The sequence below is a fragment of the Cryptomeria japonica genome, chromosome 7 (assembly GCF_030272615.1).
Source record: "Cryptomeria japonica chromosome 7, Sugi_1.0, whole genome shotgun sequence".
Lineage (NCBI taxonomy): Eukaryota > Viridiplantae > Streptophyta > Pinopsida > Cupressales > Cupressaceae > Cryptomeria > Cryptomeria japonica.
The window spans coordinates 817,097,351-817,113,965 of record NC_081411.1 but is presented as its reverse complement, the minus strand read 5'-3'; positions in this window follow the sequence as shown (position 1 = coordinate 817,113,965).

The window sequence follows — 16,615 nt, the reverse complement described above, 5'->3', positions numbered from 1 at the left end:
ATAAAAGTTGTTGATCAATATTAATAAGTGTACTTTCATGAAGGATGAGTTAGTCTATTTAGGATTTGTGATATCTGAGGACGTTTTGAAGATGGACCTTGAGAAAGTGAAAGCCACTATTGAGTGGCCTACACCAGAAAGCATAGTGGAGGTAAGATCATTTCATGGATTGGCTAGTTTTTATCGGAAGTTTATCAGAAATTTCAGTTGAGTTTGTAACCCTATGACTGAGACCATGAGAGGAGATTGAAAGGAATTCAAGTGGACCACGGAAGCAAACAAAAGTTTTGAATTATTAAACCAAAAAGTGACTGAGTAGCCTGTGTTAGCTTTACCGAATTTCAATAAAGTATTTCAAGTGGATTGTGATGCAAGTGGAACAACAATAAGAGCAGTCTTGAGTCAAGAAGGGAGAGTAGTAGCCTATTTCAGTGAGAAATTGAATGATGCCCGGAGGAGATATTCAATGTATGATCAAGAATTTTATGTCACAATTCAAGCCTTGAAGAAATGGAGACACTACTTGTTGCCTAAGGAGTTTGTGTCGTATACAAATCATCAAGCTTTGCAGTATTTGAATAGTCAGAGTAAGTTGAATCAGAGACATATGAGATGGGTAAAATTCTTGCAGAGTTACACCTTTGTGTTGAAGCATAGAAGTGGGAAATCTAACAAAGTTGTTGATGCATTGAGTAGGAGAAGGAATTTGCTGATTGAGATGAGAGTGACAGTATTAGGTTTTGAAGATTTGAAGACCTTGTATGATGAAGACCCAGATTTTGCAAAACCTTGGAAACCATGTAGAGAATCAGTTATGGTAGATAGAAGCAAATGGTTGAATTATTTCATTCAGGATGGGATGTTATTTAGGGGAGTTCAGTTGTGCATACATAAGAGTTGCATGAGAGAGAACCTAATAAAAGAGAAACACGGTGGAGGACTAGCTGGACATTTTGGCATTGACAAAATAGTTGCATCGGTGAGTGAGCAATACTTTTGGCCCCAGATTCATAAGGATGTTAAGAGATATGTGCAGAGTTTGTCAAGTTGCAAAGGGTAGTAGTCAGAATGTGGGACTGTATAAATATTGGACAGTACCGGTAAGACCTTGGGAGGATATAAGCATGGATTTTGTACTTGGATTGCCTAAGACACCGAGAGGGAATGATTCTATATTTGTGATAGTGGATAATTTTTTTAAGATGGCTCATTTCATACCTTGTAAGAATACATCAGATGCATTGCATGTAGCAAACCTATTTTTCAAGGAAGTGGTGAGATTGCATGGATTACCTAAGAGCATACTTTCAGACAGAGACACTAAGTTTGTTGGCTATTTTTGGAGAACACTTTGGAAGAAGATGAAGACAAATTTGAAGTTCAGTTCTACTTTTCATCCACAGACTGATGGACAGACAAAAGTTGTTAACCGAAGTTTGGGAAATTTGTTGAGATGTTTAGTGGGAGATAAAACTAGAAGTTAGGATTTGATCCTTGCATAAGCAAAGTTTCCCTACAACAATTCAGTGAATAGGAGTACCAAAAAACCACGTTTTGAGATTATTACTAGAGTGCATCGTAGAGGAATATCAGAATTGAGAGACATTAGTAGTGAAGACCGGAAGAGTTTAGAAGCTGAAGATTTTGCAGATCACGTGGTAGCATTGCACATTCAGGTTAAACAACATTTGGAAGACATGAACAACAAATATAAGGAGAAGGTAGATGAGAAGAAAAGACATAAGGAATTTGAAGTTGGTGATGAAGTGATGGTATATTTGAGAAAAGAGAGATTACCGGTTGGAACTTATAATAAGTTGCAGATGAAGAAATTTGGAACCTGTAAGATTTTGAGGAAGTTTAGTTCTGGAAACGCATATGAAGTGGAGCTACTGGATAGTCTAAGTATTTCACCTATATTCAACATTATAGATCTTCATGAGTACCATGAACTAGAATTCAATGAGGACAGTGTTGCAGACTTGGAGAAACAATTGCCCCGGAAAAGGAACCAGATCAAATTGAAGAGATTTTGGACAGTAGGATTGGGCGTAGTACCTGAAACAGTCAGTACAAGGAATATCTTATGAAATGGAAGGGCATACCAGTTGAAGATTCATCTTGGATTTCTCAGGCAGAGGTAGACTACCTTGGTTTCCCTCTAACCCCAACAAAGTGAGAGGCTCACTTTTTCATTAACCCCGGATGTCTAATGCAGGAGCATCCCCGGTTCACAGCAATCTTGCATCAACCAAAAACATTTTCCTTTATGTTTTATTTTATGTTTGCAGTTTCAGTTTTCCTTCTTGTGTGTCCCAATTTTGGCTCACTGGATCCTATGGAGTTGGATTCTACTTGAATACTTGATCTTCTTTCTTGCTTTCAGACCGCATCTCATTTGGATCACTTACCGACAAGATATCACTACCGGTTTCCATGACAGTTTCTTGTTACCGGTTGTTCTTTTGTTACCGGCTACTTAAGACCTATTATGGTGATCTTCTGGAACCCATTCTGAAGCTTGTAGAGCCTTGAGCATTGATTTCAATGTTCCTTGGCGTGTGGATGACCTTTTTCCGTGATCTACGTTTCATCCTTTGGATTTTCTGAAGGAATCTCTTGGCGGTGTCGGACCTTGTTTATTTTGCATGTTAGGTCTTGTTCTTCAGGTTTTGATCCCTTTTGGGCCGACTGGATCCTTTGGATCGATATATATATATTTGTAACCATGCTTTAGAATGTAATCAATAAATGAGAATCAATCAGAGTATTAGATAGATAGACTGTGCCTAAAAGATAGATCTTTCGATTCAAGGTCCTGGTTGTGACCTATTCTACCAGGCCTATGTACCGGTATGTTATAACCCGGTTGTTACTAGTTGGATGTAATCAAATTTCATGCAATAAAACTATTTGTTCTGCATTGCCTCCATCATATCTGTGTGTTTCCGTTATGTTTACTTTTTCTAACCAGTCTGGATTGATCTCCTTGAGGTCCCTCCTCACCGACGACTACTTCAGTATCAAACATGTAAATTAGTTTTAAAAGGGAGGGACACATGTTGATGTGTGTTTTGACATGTCATAGGGCATCTAGATTGGAGATACGATTGGCTATACTTTATTGGGTAGTTTTTGCCCATGGTTTTGTAATATCGTCTGATGGTTTCTTGTATTGTATCTCTTATATATGAGGTGCGTGAGATAGAGGTTGTGTGTAAGAGTCTTATGGATATTGAGTTACCTCTGAATCTTTGATTAGTGGTACTCCTGCGAAGAGCTTGCTCTGCAAGTATATTGTAATCTGTAATTGATTGCTGAATAATATATTGGGCAGCTTTTGGAGTGTGGGGTTTTTCTCTCGAAAGGGTTTTCCCCATGTAAATCACTGTGTCAGGTATGAATGTTATCATCTATTTCTATTAAATTTCTATAACAGTTGTAACGATTTGTAAAAGTTTATGAATTACCCTCCTCTCAAGGTTAGTGTAGGAAGGTGTTCTGCTACTTAACTTCTTTACACAATACAACCAACAATTCCCTAGGATATTGCACAAGTAAATTCTACCAAATAGAATAATTAGAGAAATTGAAACCATGTTGTGATGCATTCATTCTCTTGTTTAATCAATTGCATACAAGTTTCCAAGACTTCTAGATAGACTGCAAATGAAAAGAAGCTTTAATACGGAAAAGGGAGCAACTAAGATCTTGTCCATCCAACCCACTGAATGCCATTTGTTATTCATATTAGCAAGGGCTATTATATGCCACATCAAGTTCTTCCATTGTTCATCTCCTGAAATACCTCTTATTATCCACTTAGCAGACAAACAAATCCCTCGAGTCCTGTGATCCAAAAGACCCAACCCCCCTCTATGCTTTGATTGAATATAATAAATCCAAGAAGCATAACTAAATCCCATTTTATCTACACAATTAGTCCATAAAAACTATCGAATAATTTTGTTAAGGTCCTGATAACCTTTTTCGGAAGGCATCCAACAAGAAAAATAGTAAACATGGGAGGCTTGAAAAATCTAATTAACAACCTGAAATTTGTTGGCTAGTGAGAGGTGCTTATTGCTTCATTTAAATATTTTTCTCTTTAAACTGGCAAGAAACAAATTCCACATATCATGTAGAAACACCAAGCCCAAAGAGAATACCTAGATACCATGTAATTTGACCATGTTTTACTTGTTTCCATTGACTAGGAATCCAATGTGTCACTGGATCAAATTGAATCATTAGAAACTCAATTTTATGATGTGTTAACTTAAAGCTTGAAATTAAGCAATACAAATCCAAGGCTTCCAAAAAAATTGATTTTTTATTCAAATTTTTGAATAATCAGTAAGCTATCATTAGCAAAATGTAATTTTATAATAGTTGAATCATTAGGAATAGAGATACCCTTAATTAGGTCCATTTGATTGTATTTTTGCAAAATGTAACCAAGAGCATCACCAGGTAAAACATAGAGGAATGGAGATAAGGGGTGGCCTTGCCTTATTAAACATTGAAGAGGAAGTGGATTAGATATTGAGTTATTGATCCTCAATAGAGCATTACCATCATTGAAAAGCATACGAACATGGCTACATAAATTGGGACTAAAACCAAACCAATATAACATCTTTAAGATGAAACTCCTTCACATTCTATCATATGCTTTATCAAAATCTAGTTTCACCAACAAAGCATTTTGTCTTGACTATTGAGTCCATTCACTTGTTTCCCAAGCCAATATCAAATTGTCTAGCATGAACCTTCCACTTATGATCCCAGTCTGCTCAGGGCTAACTATCATTTTAGTCATTAGTTTAATCCTTGTAGCTAATAATTTAGCAATAATTTTATAAGATGTATTGAGTAAAGTAAGAGGCCATCATCTAGAGACATAATCTGTATTTTTCCCTTTTCGAAGGAACTTTATTAAGCCCTTATTAATGTTTGGACCCAAGGAACCTTCATTTATTACTTCCAAATACATCAAATAGAAGTCATTCTTAATATGCTACCATAAGGTTTGATAAAATTCAATTGAAAATCTATCAATTCCTAGACTTCTATTAGAAGACATTAAAAAAAAACAATATTTTTCAAATCTTCAATTGAAAGGTTGTGATTAGTAAGATGACTATAATCTTGATCCACCTTTTTGGGTATAATATATCCAAATATATCTGTTAAAATAATTTGCACATCTTACCAATGTTGGTCTTCTTGAAAAAGATTCCCATAAGAGTCCTAAAATAGATTTAAAATTTCTTTTGGGTTTGTATGAACATGTCCATTCTCTTCATATATAGAACCCATAAAATCCTTCTCATGCTTATAGTTTAAGAATTGAAAAAAATATTTAGATCTTTTGTTGTCTTCCTTGAATGAATGCAATTTGGCACAAATTTTAACACCTTGCCCTCTATAATGATCCGGTCTACAAATTTGGGTTTCAATAGAGGCAATGGAAGATTGAATACCTATATTTTTTGAATTATCAATCAACATCTTTCTTTGTAGTTCAAGTTCCCCTTGCAAGGATTTTTCTTTCCTTTTTTGCTGCCAAGCTAGCCTTTTGCCAAATGAATGTAAAAGATATGCACATTTTGATAAAGCGAGCTGCCACTAGACCCTATAAGACTCTCCTTCCCCAGGTTTAGGAATAGAATTCCAAATACCGACCAAAGCATCCACACAAGAAGGTGTTTTTAGATATGAGCTATTAATCTTGAAGGGCAGCTGTGAATTTATAATCCACCTTCATATAATCACCAACTGAGTCTTGGACCACTTGAAGATTAAGAGAGATATAAAACCTATCAATTTTGCTAAGTTGTTTATCTACTCCTATTATACAATTGGTCCAAGCATACCAATTATGTTTATGACAATCTCTTTTTTATACAATGGATCTAAAACCCCTATAGAGTTGCGACAAAACAACCATTTGCAAATTCTTTGTTGTTGAGTTTTATATGATTAAACTAGCTACGATCAAAATAATGGTATACCATGAAAATACCCTCCAATAATCCAATCAACATGAGGCAAGTGATTAGACATCCATTCTCATAACTCACATCTTTCTTTTGCAATGTTAGGGGCATACACAAAACAAAAACCAATAGAATGGGCATTGATAAAGGTGAGGACCCATACACAATTGTGTGATAGATTCTCCCATTTATCAATAACAAACCTATTGATCCATGGTGCTATTCCAATTACAACACCCCTGTCGTCACTATGCAATGTATGGAAGAAGGAATCATCTCTCCATATGTTGAATAGTGATGCAACAAAACAAGGACCATTGATTTTAACTTCTTACAAAAAAGTAATATCAACTTTCCATTTGACAATAGATTTATTGGCCTCAAATTTGCGATGAGCGAGTGATAACCCTCTAATATTGCAATACAAAGCTTTATAGTTCACGATGAACAATAGTCTTAGAATAGTCTTCCTCACATGGCAAAACATCAAAACGATTAGCAAGCATAATAGAGTTCTCTGGATGCACAAGTTCCTCCACAATAAAAATAAGAGATTTAGATCTTTGTCTCTTTGTTTAAACTAGAGGACCATTCCTCATTGTAGGAGATGGAGATCTATGTCTTATAGAGTTACTTGGAGAGGATGTTTCTTTATTCCTTGCAACGAACCTTGTAGGAGGAGAAATGTGATTTTGAGCAATAGACACCCAATGTCAAGAATCTAATGATCATCACTAGTACATTCGGGTCAAAATTTTGATGGCAAATCGTCGGCATTCTAACGCAATTTCATCGCACTAACGACAAAAAAAGTCATTGAAAACTTTTTGTCGGAAGTTCCGACTATCCTTGTGGTCGTTGCAATTCCGACATCAGCTCCAACCTTTCCGACGGCCACCATGGATGCTCATACCCAGAAAGAATACCGTCGCGATCTTGGCCTACCGTCGGAATTCCGACATCAAAGGGTAAAAATTCCGACAAAGGAGTGTCGTTGGATGCACAACATCCTTGTCAAAACTCTCTTGGAGGCCGTCATAATTTTAACCCTTTTGTGTCGGAATTACAACGACCTCCAGGAGAATTCCGATGAGGATGTTGTGCATCTGACGACACTCCTCTGTCGGAATTTTTACCCTTTGATGTCGGAATTCTGACGGTAGGCCGATTTTTCAGAAAAAAAAAATTTATAGAAAAAGATTGACATTGGTATCTCTCTTCTATCTCTCTTCTCTATCCCTCTCTACTATCTCTCTTCTCTCTCCCCTCTCTAGGTCTCTTTCTCCATCCCTCTCTTCTTCTCTCCCTCTCTACTTCTCTTTCTCTACCCTCTCCAGGTCATTATCTCTTCCTCTCACCCTCTCTCTCTCTCTCTCTCTCTCTCTCGCCTCTATAGGTCTCACCTTCCATTCCCCCATCATTACCCATGTTGTCAAGTTGCAAGATATTTCCCAAAGTACTTGGTTGCTAGGGTTGATTTGCTTAAGTGTTGGAGTCGGAGTTAGATGAGACTTGCATGATTAAGCTGTATTAAGTGATCAAGTCACCAAGATCTCAATTGTAAACATGACTAGGTTGTAGGGTTTTATGGTAGCATAGGTCAAGATTGAGGTATGGTGGTCAAGAATTACCTTCCAATGTACAAAAGACATCAAAATGATGAAGAATGAAGGCAATGAACTCATAGACGGTTGTTCACTCAAATTATTGAAATTATTCATCTTATAAGTGAAATCCAGTGTTTGCTTTTGGATAGTTTTGTAATGACGTTAGTAAATTATTTGATTGCTTTGAAGGGTTCCTCTGGAGATGAGGAGTTTCGCTGGTTTGTTTGCCAACTTTGCCTATTCATAACAATGTGCAAAAGTTATGTCTGTGCTTAGCACTGATATTGTTCTAATATTATATAACCTCTTGCTGGTCACTCCCTTCTTTTGCATTCCTTTGATCACAAGGAGTGAGTGTTCTTCTATCTCTAGTCCCCTAATGCCAAAGTGGAGGGCTAAAGCTTAATAATGTGAAGGGCTTTACATTCACTATCCATAATGAGTCCTCCACTTCCTGCAATACCTGGGTTGTCCTTTGGAGCAATGTCAAAATTGAATTTGAATCTACCTTTCTGTTGTGGAACACATTTTCTATAGGCTTCTTTGTTAGAGTTCTTTTTCATATTCTAAGCTTCAGGCTCATTCCAATTTTTATTAAGGTTTTTAAAGCCTTAATTTATTCAAAGGTGTCACATTTGTTTTATGGCAATACTGTCAAAATCTTTAAAGTGGGGAGCTAAACTTTCATCAAAAGAGAAATAAAAACTTGCGTGGCCTTATAATTCATGAGTTGAAGTTTGAGTTTAACATTTTGGAGGTAATTTTCGTAGACTATTCAATGCCCATTCTAACTAAGGTCAATCAAAATTCAAGATAAACTTGTGGTAAAGATGAGGATCTCGAGTTCATTGGTAGAGGACTCCACTTTTGATGGGAGAAAACCCTAGTATTTAGTTTGGTAAGCTCTAGTCGAAGGTGCAGTATGACAGCCACGTAGAAGGAGAACCATGACATGTTGCAAAATTAGAAGGGAAATTCTAACAAAGAGTAGCTACGTGTCTGGAACATTCAAAGCATTTCATGTCTGGGCTAGCTATCTTCTTTACTCTAGTCTAGGATTTCACATTTTTGAGAAAGCATGATTTGTATGGATGGTTTGTTTGTTTCAAATGAAGTATAGTCCAACCTCCACCAAAATAACAATGACAGTAAGGACTAGTAGAGTAGTCTGTTAGAAGGTTTAGACATTGATAATAGTGTCTAGGTTTTCCCCAATTCTTGAATAGCATTAATAGATAATCATAAGTATAGCAAGGAATAGATTACTTAGAGCTTGTAATGAAGAAGGGTTTTGAATTAAAAAGACAATGATAAGAGTTTTTTTACGGTTCAAAACACAAAGACAATCACAACAGAAAATTACAAGTTATAGGGTTACATTGAAATAGAAAGGTGGATTTTAGAATTTTTGTAGTAACATTCACTGTTATAGCCACGTGAACAGCTCATAAGACTTGTAACAATCAACATGGATAAGAAATGGAAATCCTCTTCTTAGAATATGGGATCATTGCCAACTTTAGAAGAAGCTCCTTCTTTATTTGAGTGGGTTTGATTGATTATTGAAGAATTTATTGTGTTTCTCTATCAATAAATAAGAGGTCTCAAGAAGCTAAAGACACTGAAAACTAATTGATGGGCAACCTTTTGACTGTCAAGAAGTGATTGCCTCAGATGAAAGTAGTGATAAATGTCACTATCAACAAAAGAACAACCAATAAATGATAAATTTGCAGTGAGATCATAGTGCCTAAATCAGTCTAAAAGCTTATAAGGATCAGAACCAAGCCATATAAGCTTCAAGAACAATTTGAGAGCATCGAAGTCATCTACCAAACGTTAGAGATTGTCAAATCAATGACACATAACAGCCTCATTACAGTCTTATGTTGTATTAAATAGCAAAATCCAAGTCTAAGATAGTGTTAGAAGGTGTGTGAGAGTCTTCAACATGGATAACTGATAGGTATAACACTGAGAGTAGCAATATATGAGATTTGATGAATGACAGTGGCCATGATATGGAGATGACAGTGTCAAGTATCACTGTCAAAGCATGAATAGAGGTCCCAATCTGAGTCTTTTCAAGAGAGAACAATAAATATGAAGCACCAAGGTCTACAGTTAGATCAGAGACAACCATCTAGCAGCCCAAAAAAGAATCCAAAGGTTGTGAAAGGTCAAAATCACAGTATTTCCATAGCCCATGAAGTTCTAGAAGATGTGCAAGGGCAGTTCATAGTGCAAGGTCATAGGTATTTAGTGTCATAATTATTTTCTTCACCCCCAAATCGTGATGAAAGATAAAAGGATGCCATGACACAAAGTGAAAAGTCTATAGCACTAATAAATAGGTTAGCATTATGTCATATGCATACAAGATATCATGAAGCAGATTTGACAGTAATAAAGTTGCAGCAGTCATCAACTCAAGCATAATGAAGGCATGGACACTGAGCATGCAAAAATATAATTGATAACAGTGGTGAAATGATTAATGTTGTATCACAATTTGATATCAAACTGTCTATGAAGATGATTGTTGAAAGGTTTAGCGTTGGTTTTAAAGGTGAAAACGTTGCATGAGGTCTGCCACCGTAAAGGAAATACAAAGCTACAAATAAGACAATGACCATTCAAAGATAAAGCTACAAAGAACTATCAAAGAAACCACAGTCCAATGAAAAATCAAGAGACAACAGGCCTAAGTGTAGTCTCAGATATTTGAAAATGTCATTATGGATAGTTAAGAAAAATAAATGCATTCATGATATTTGCACTCAACAAAAGAGAAGGGTTTGTATTCATCAAAGATTAGTTGAAACACTTGTGAGAGAGAGATCAATATCCATCAAGCCATAAATAAGCTAATCACCATTACAAAGCATGATGAGTCAAAAAGGCAATCAAGAATTATCAGTTCAAAGGATCAATAGGTGAATCTTCTCTTGTTGATAATCTCTAGTGATGGTGTATAGGATCCCTATTCCAATCTCAATGTGCCAAAGTTTGATGAGAAGTCATGGATTAGAAGTTACAAATGCCTTAAACAGTTTTCTATTGAGAGAAGCCATATAGTCAAATCAAGACTCAATTTCACAATGGTAAGATACAAACAACGATGATAGTCAAGGAGTCATTCATTGTAGGGTTTTCATAAAATTATAGAATATGGTATGAGCAGTCCAAAGAACTATGACACTTCACTGAAAGGAGCAGCATATCAATCCTTATTGGCATCAAATTATACAAATGACAACTAGGGATGAAGCTACAGGAGACAAACACTGTCTTAGTTTAAGACCCTAGAACAATATAGCCCCAATGGAGAAAGCAAAAATCAAAACATAGGAGAACTCCTATAATCCCACTAAAATCGTATTTGCAGTCGCAGAGTTGCAAGATCAAAAGCATATAATGGTAAAGATGACCTAGGGTTCTCTTTTTATTATTGAGACAATATTACACAAATATGATAGTTTAGCAGTCCTCGAATGCATGTGAGTAGTCACAATGAAGAAACAATACCATCAGGGTATTAGAATAATTTTTGAAACTTGCAATCATGTTAGACAAGTATTGAAAGTATAATTCATAGAGCAACCATTTCAACTAGGTTTAGATAGCATATATTCATAACTATTTCAATTTTATGTGAACTACACAATATCTATAATGCATAATTGGAGTTAAACCATAATAGGGCTTGGATGAGAAACACGATAGGGCACCCGAAGTTGTCCACATGCTAAGCCCAAGAGCGGATATGCCATCCCTCTTGGCCCCATGTGGCAGTCCGCCATCCATATGAGGTGGTTTGCTTAGTGGGTAAACTTGTACCTGCCCTCCCTATCCATGCTACCTTATCCACCCTTCTATGATTGAGACCCCTTTAATCACAATGGTAGAGGTTGATGGGGAAACCACAATTACATTATGTAGGATCTCCTACCCTATCTCATTGAATTCATTCCTACACCAAGTGACTATGAACAAAAGCATAGGTATTTAACAACAATGACATGGTCCATGGACTAGTGATCCTCCTCTTGATACTCCATCTACAAATGAGAACATCTCTTGTACATGTTGCTACTTCAGCATTAAAAGTTGCTTCTTCTAGAACTTTCCATGATTCTTTGCAATAGGATTATATGTCTTCTAGATTCACCCCACTAGGACACATTCATATCAAGCATCTTTACTTTTTTGAAAAGTAGACCACATTTCAGATCTAGATGACACCATAATGACTTTGATTTCCTCTTGCAAGATATTCCTCCATCATGTATTGCTTCATCGAAGTTCAAATTTGCTTCTTCAAGGGCTCTCAATGATTCTCTATATAGGATTCTTCGTGTCTATGAGATCCACTTCATTGGGAGGCCTACGTAAACATTTCACATATGTTTGTGGACTCTCACCTTTCAAACGTTTCACATCTTATTGAGCTTCACTTTGTTTCAAGAATAGTTTAATATTCTCTACTTAACAGGGCCAACCACATGAAGGTGGAAGCTCGTTTGGCCCCTCCCCCCCTCCCCTAACATCACTCTAAATTCCCCATTAACATCTAACATTCATTCATTCTTTCATCCATTATTAAAATATAACATTCATTCATTATCACATAACGTTCATCAACACATAAAATTCATTAACTTTCATTAAAACGCAACATTCATCAATAATCATCAACACATATCATTCATGAACATTCATTAGCACATAATTACATTCATTACACATAAAAATCAGTCATTATCAAACAAGGTAGATTACAATCATTTCTTTCTTTCTTTTTTCTTTGAAGCTATGAAAAGACTAAGTGGAACATCAGTTTCTTCATCATTTCCCCCATCTTCGGATGTTTTGCCCTCTTCTCGTGCTCTTGATGTATGCCTAGTCCTATACAAAGGACGAGGATGTTGAACCAAAGGGGGGTCCTTTGCAATAACAAAGAATTGGGTTAAATTCAAAACATTTTTTTTATTATTGTTACAAGTATTTCATTAATTTAAAGAACACAACTGTTACTCTCTTTACCTGATGGGGCCACATCATCTTCCACATCATTTTGTCTAGCCTCAACCTCGACATGCTGAGCACCCTCTAGATCCTCTGGAGTTGAAATACGAAATGTTACATTAATCAATACACCAATTGCAATTAAATTTGTTTAAAGGAATAACAGTGGTCCTCTTTACCTGATTGGGGAACATCACGTTCCTGATGTTGTCTACTCGGATCATGCTCCACTTGGTCACCACCGACTACATGCTCTAAAATATTAACAATAAAGGTTACATTAATTACTACACTAATTTTCAATTTAAGATGTTTAATTGTATTAATAATTACATAAAAAAAATTGAGTAGCAAATGAATACCTCCACTACTAGGATGCACATCCGGACCTTCATGTACGGGTTCTGTTCCATGATTATCATGTTGCATTCCAATGTCATGCGCAGTGTTATCATTGCTTGCTTATTTAAAAAAAATATAGTCACTTTATGTTGAAACTTAACATCAAATAGATTATTGGTTAAGTATTCAATTTGAAATAATTTTCATTTAGCTTAATTACCGTTGTGACAGATGCATCAGAATCTCGTATTTGCCCACTCAATTCTCGTAGCCGTTTAGCCACGGCTATATAGCCTTGCTGGTAGCCAATTCTCTTGTCATCTTCTGTGGGCACTCTATTGAATTCAGAGCCCTGCATTTTTGCTTAGTATTGTGAATTTTGCTTGTATTGTTTTATCAAAAAAAAATTGTTTGCAATTTATAAATATTTTGATGTGATACTTAATTTACTGATTCTTACAATTCGTGCGACAAGTTTCATATAACCACCAGAGCCGAGTTTGTGTTGCCCATGCTTTTCTCGTCTTGCCTTGGTTGCCTTTGACGTGTCACTCAATCTATGAAAAGTTTGAAATATGTTAGATTATATAAATATAATGAATAATTAGTACATATTCACATTCTTAATAGTATCACATACCTTCTTCTGGTGTCCGGTGGTGTATTTCCTTTTTTCCTTTCAATTCTCTCCTTTGCATCCAAAATCAGGTCCTTCCATTCCCTCTCTAGAATCATGGGGGGATGCTCATACTTTATGTTCTTCTCTAAATGTGTCATGTATTGGTCCCTCACATACTTTAGATATGTGCCAGCTTTTTCCAGGAGCTTAGTCTTGTCGAATGTGTCATTTCCAAACAACCCTACCATATGGTTTGTGAGTTCATCTTTTAACTTTTTTTCTTGGTCATTCCACCTTTAAAGCAAAAACAAACCTGTTAGATTTAGAAAGAAACTGAAGCTACCTTTGATATAGTTCAAGAAATGGATAAAAGGAAAACTATTCTAGCAATGATATGAAATCAAAATAGTGGATAAGGGTTAGTTCACATATGATGTTCCACCTTTTACGTATGGTGGGCCCAAATATCTGCAATGAAATGCCATTAAGATTTTTATAAAAAATATCATTTCCTGCAAAAAAAACATGGGATCATTAGTCCAAAATGAGTGATTAGTAAGTAAATTACAATTAGACTATATATAATATTATTTTTAAAGTACCTGGAACCTTCTGTATCTTCAAGGGAATCAATTCTTCATCGCTCACCACTAATGTGGCCTACAACGTTCTCGTACTAGCAATACGGGAAGATCCAGGAAATGATGGTATGTTATCAGCAGTACTCGCCTCTAGCGCATCCTCGTGTGCATCTCCTGCCACAATAAATGAATCCACTATGAAATGCCTCCAAGAAAGAACACTTCAAGGGTAATAAACACATAACGAAAGAGAGAGAAAAAGAGGGATCTACCACCAGTGGGCGGGTCAACACGAGCCGGTGCAACAGACGATGTCTGCATGCTACATGTTGCCGACATTGCAGTCAGCAATATAGTTGGGCTCGACCTCGGACCCATGTCAGCACCTGAAGAGTAATACATTAAATATGTAAAACATTAAAAAAGCAAGTTCACAAGTCCAAAGGAGTGGTTTTAATATATAGAACATGGTCATCACTTGAACTACTCGCAATACCCTGATCATCGCCACCAGGATGATGAGGCCCTATAAATTTTTGTAAAAACAACACATACATATTTTAGTTAATGACATAAAAGAGAAAAAAATATAAACCATTATTGAACTTTTGTTATGATTAAAGCTTTCATTACTGCTTACTTGCAAGTTTTCCATTGTCGTTAACAATAGTTGCACCCTCTTTGTTATCTCATCAGTCTGAGGGCTTGTGGTTGCCAAATCAACAATCTCTTGCCTAATTTTTCTAATATTCTTTTGTACAAATTGCATAGAGTTTGCGCTAAGTGCGATGTCATCAGCGCATAACACTTTCGAGCGCCCCACATCCCTATGGAGGTGTTGAGGTACTGCAGGTTCCTTTCCCTTATCCCGAACATCCGTCTATGACAAGAATATAATTAACACTATCAAAATTACTTCAAAACACTCGAGAAAAGATCATAATGTAACAGTTTGCTTCTATCTAATTTGTACAATTACAATGAGGTTTACCTGCTCCGAAGAAGTGTCGAGACCTACACCCCTATCTGTGCTATGTGGTGGATCCATGTGGCCCTGTGACAAAGAAAAAATATAAAAACATTAGCGAAATGAAACCAATAGACTTAGCAAAAAAACTTAATAATACAATGGTTTATTGGATTCATTAATTGGAAGTTGGCTTAAATGGTATATATATAGTACATACCACCCCCATGATAGTAACTTTGTTTGTATCTATACGATTCAAATTGTAGTCGATTAGCAGCTCTTCCCCTGCACTTATTGATTTTATCGCACATACAAACACACAATTTCCCTCACGTGCCTCAAATATGCAATTGGGTTGCTTATTAGTTGACCCAGGTCGTGTACTATTTATAAAACCTGCAATATTCCTTGTTGCTTTTGGCCTTCCATCAATGTATACAGCCACTCGTTTACTTTGATCATTATCTTTTTGTTGTATATAATTGGCTGACAGTGCATACCTATGCATACTTTTTTTATATCGAACAATCTGCATCCAATCATTATAATTGTAACAAGGTCCAACAAACTCCATCAATTCAGCAACTTTGTTGTAACAGACCTTTATGTTGTCCATGGAAAATAGGCCCAAACCATGTAACGACGAAGGTGCTATGCGATATATCCTCTCATTAACACAAAAATCAGTGTTTATTGGAGGAAGTTTCTTGGGTACACATTGTTTCAGTAGATGTTTGTACCTCAAGGGCACCTCAATGTCGCCTTTGGTCTCATCATTATAAGAACATGACCCCCCTTGAGCAAGAAAAAATTCCATGCATTTATTGAATTTTCTTCTAATCTTTTGACCTCTAGTTGATCTCCCTATTTGAGATCTACTACATGTCTCACTTTCCTCTTCTATTCCTGCATTTCCCTCACTCGAGGAAGACACATCTGACAAATACCTATTTGGTGATACCTGTGCACCATCAAATGAGAGAGTTAGTTGGTAATGAGAGAGATATTTTGCAAATGAGGGTAATATTGATGAAGAAGTCAGCCATAAAGTTGATGTTGAGATTAAAATTTGAGTAAGTCCAACTGGGGCTTCAAGTGTTGATAACTGTATTAGATTTGCTGCTAATGTTGAGGTTTGAAAAACTGAGGAAGTTTGTTTTTCTTGTAATTTTTTTAAAATATATTATTTCTATAAGGTGTATTGACTTATACCTGCCGATCCATGAGACTGTGCAGGATCCTTGTCAAAGGGGTTCAGGTTCCTGCACCAACAATTGAGCATCATAAGCATTACATTTGTAATTTGATAAACAATAAATACTGCAGTATCATAGGCATCATAAGCATCACATATGTATCATCATATATGTAATTGAGCATCATAAGAATCACATGTGTATCATCATAAACATGTAATCCATCACATACGTATCATAAATCACCATCCATCACATAGCTAATAAGTA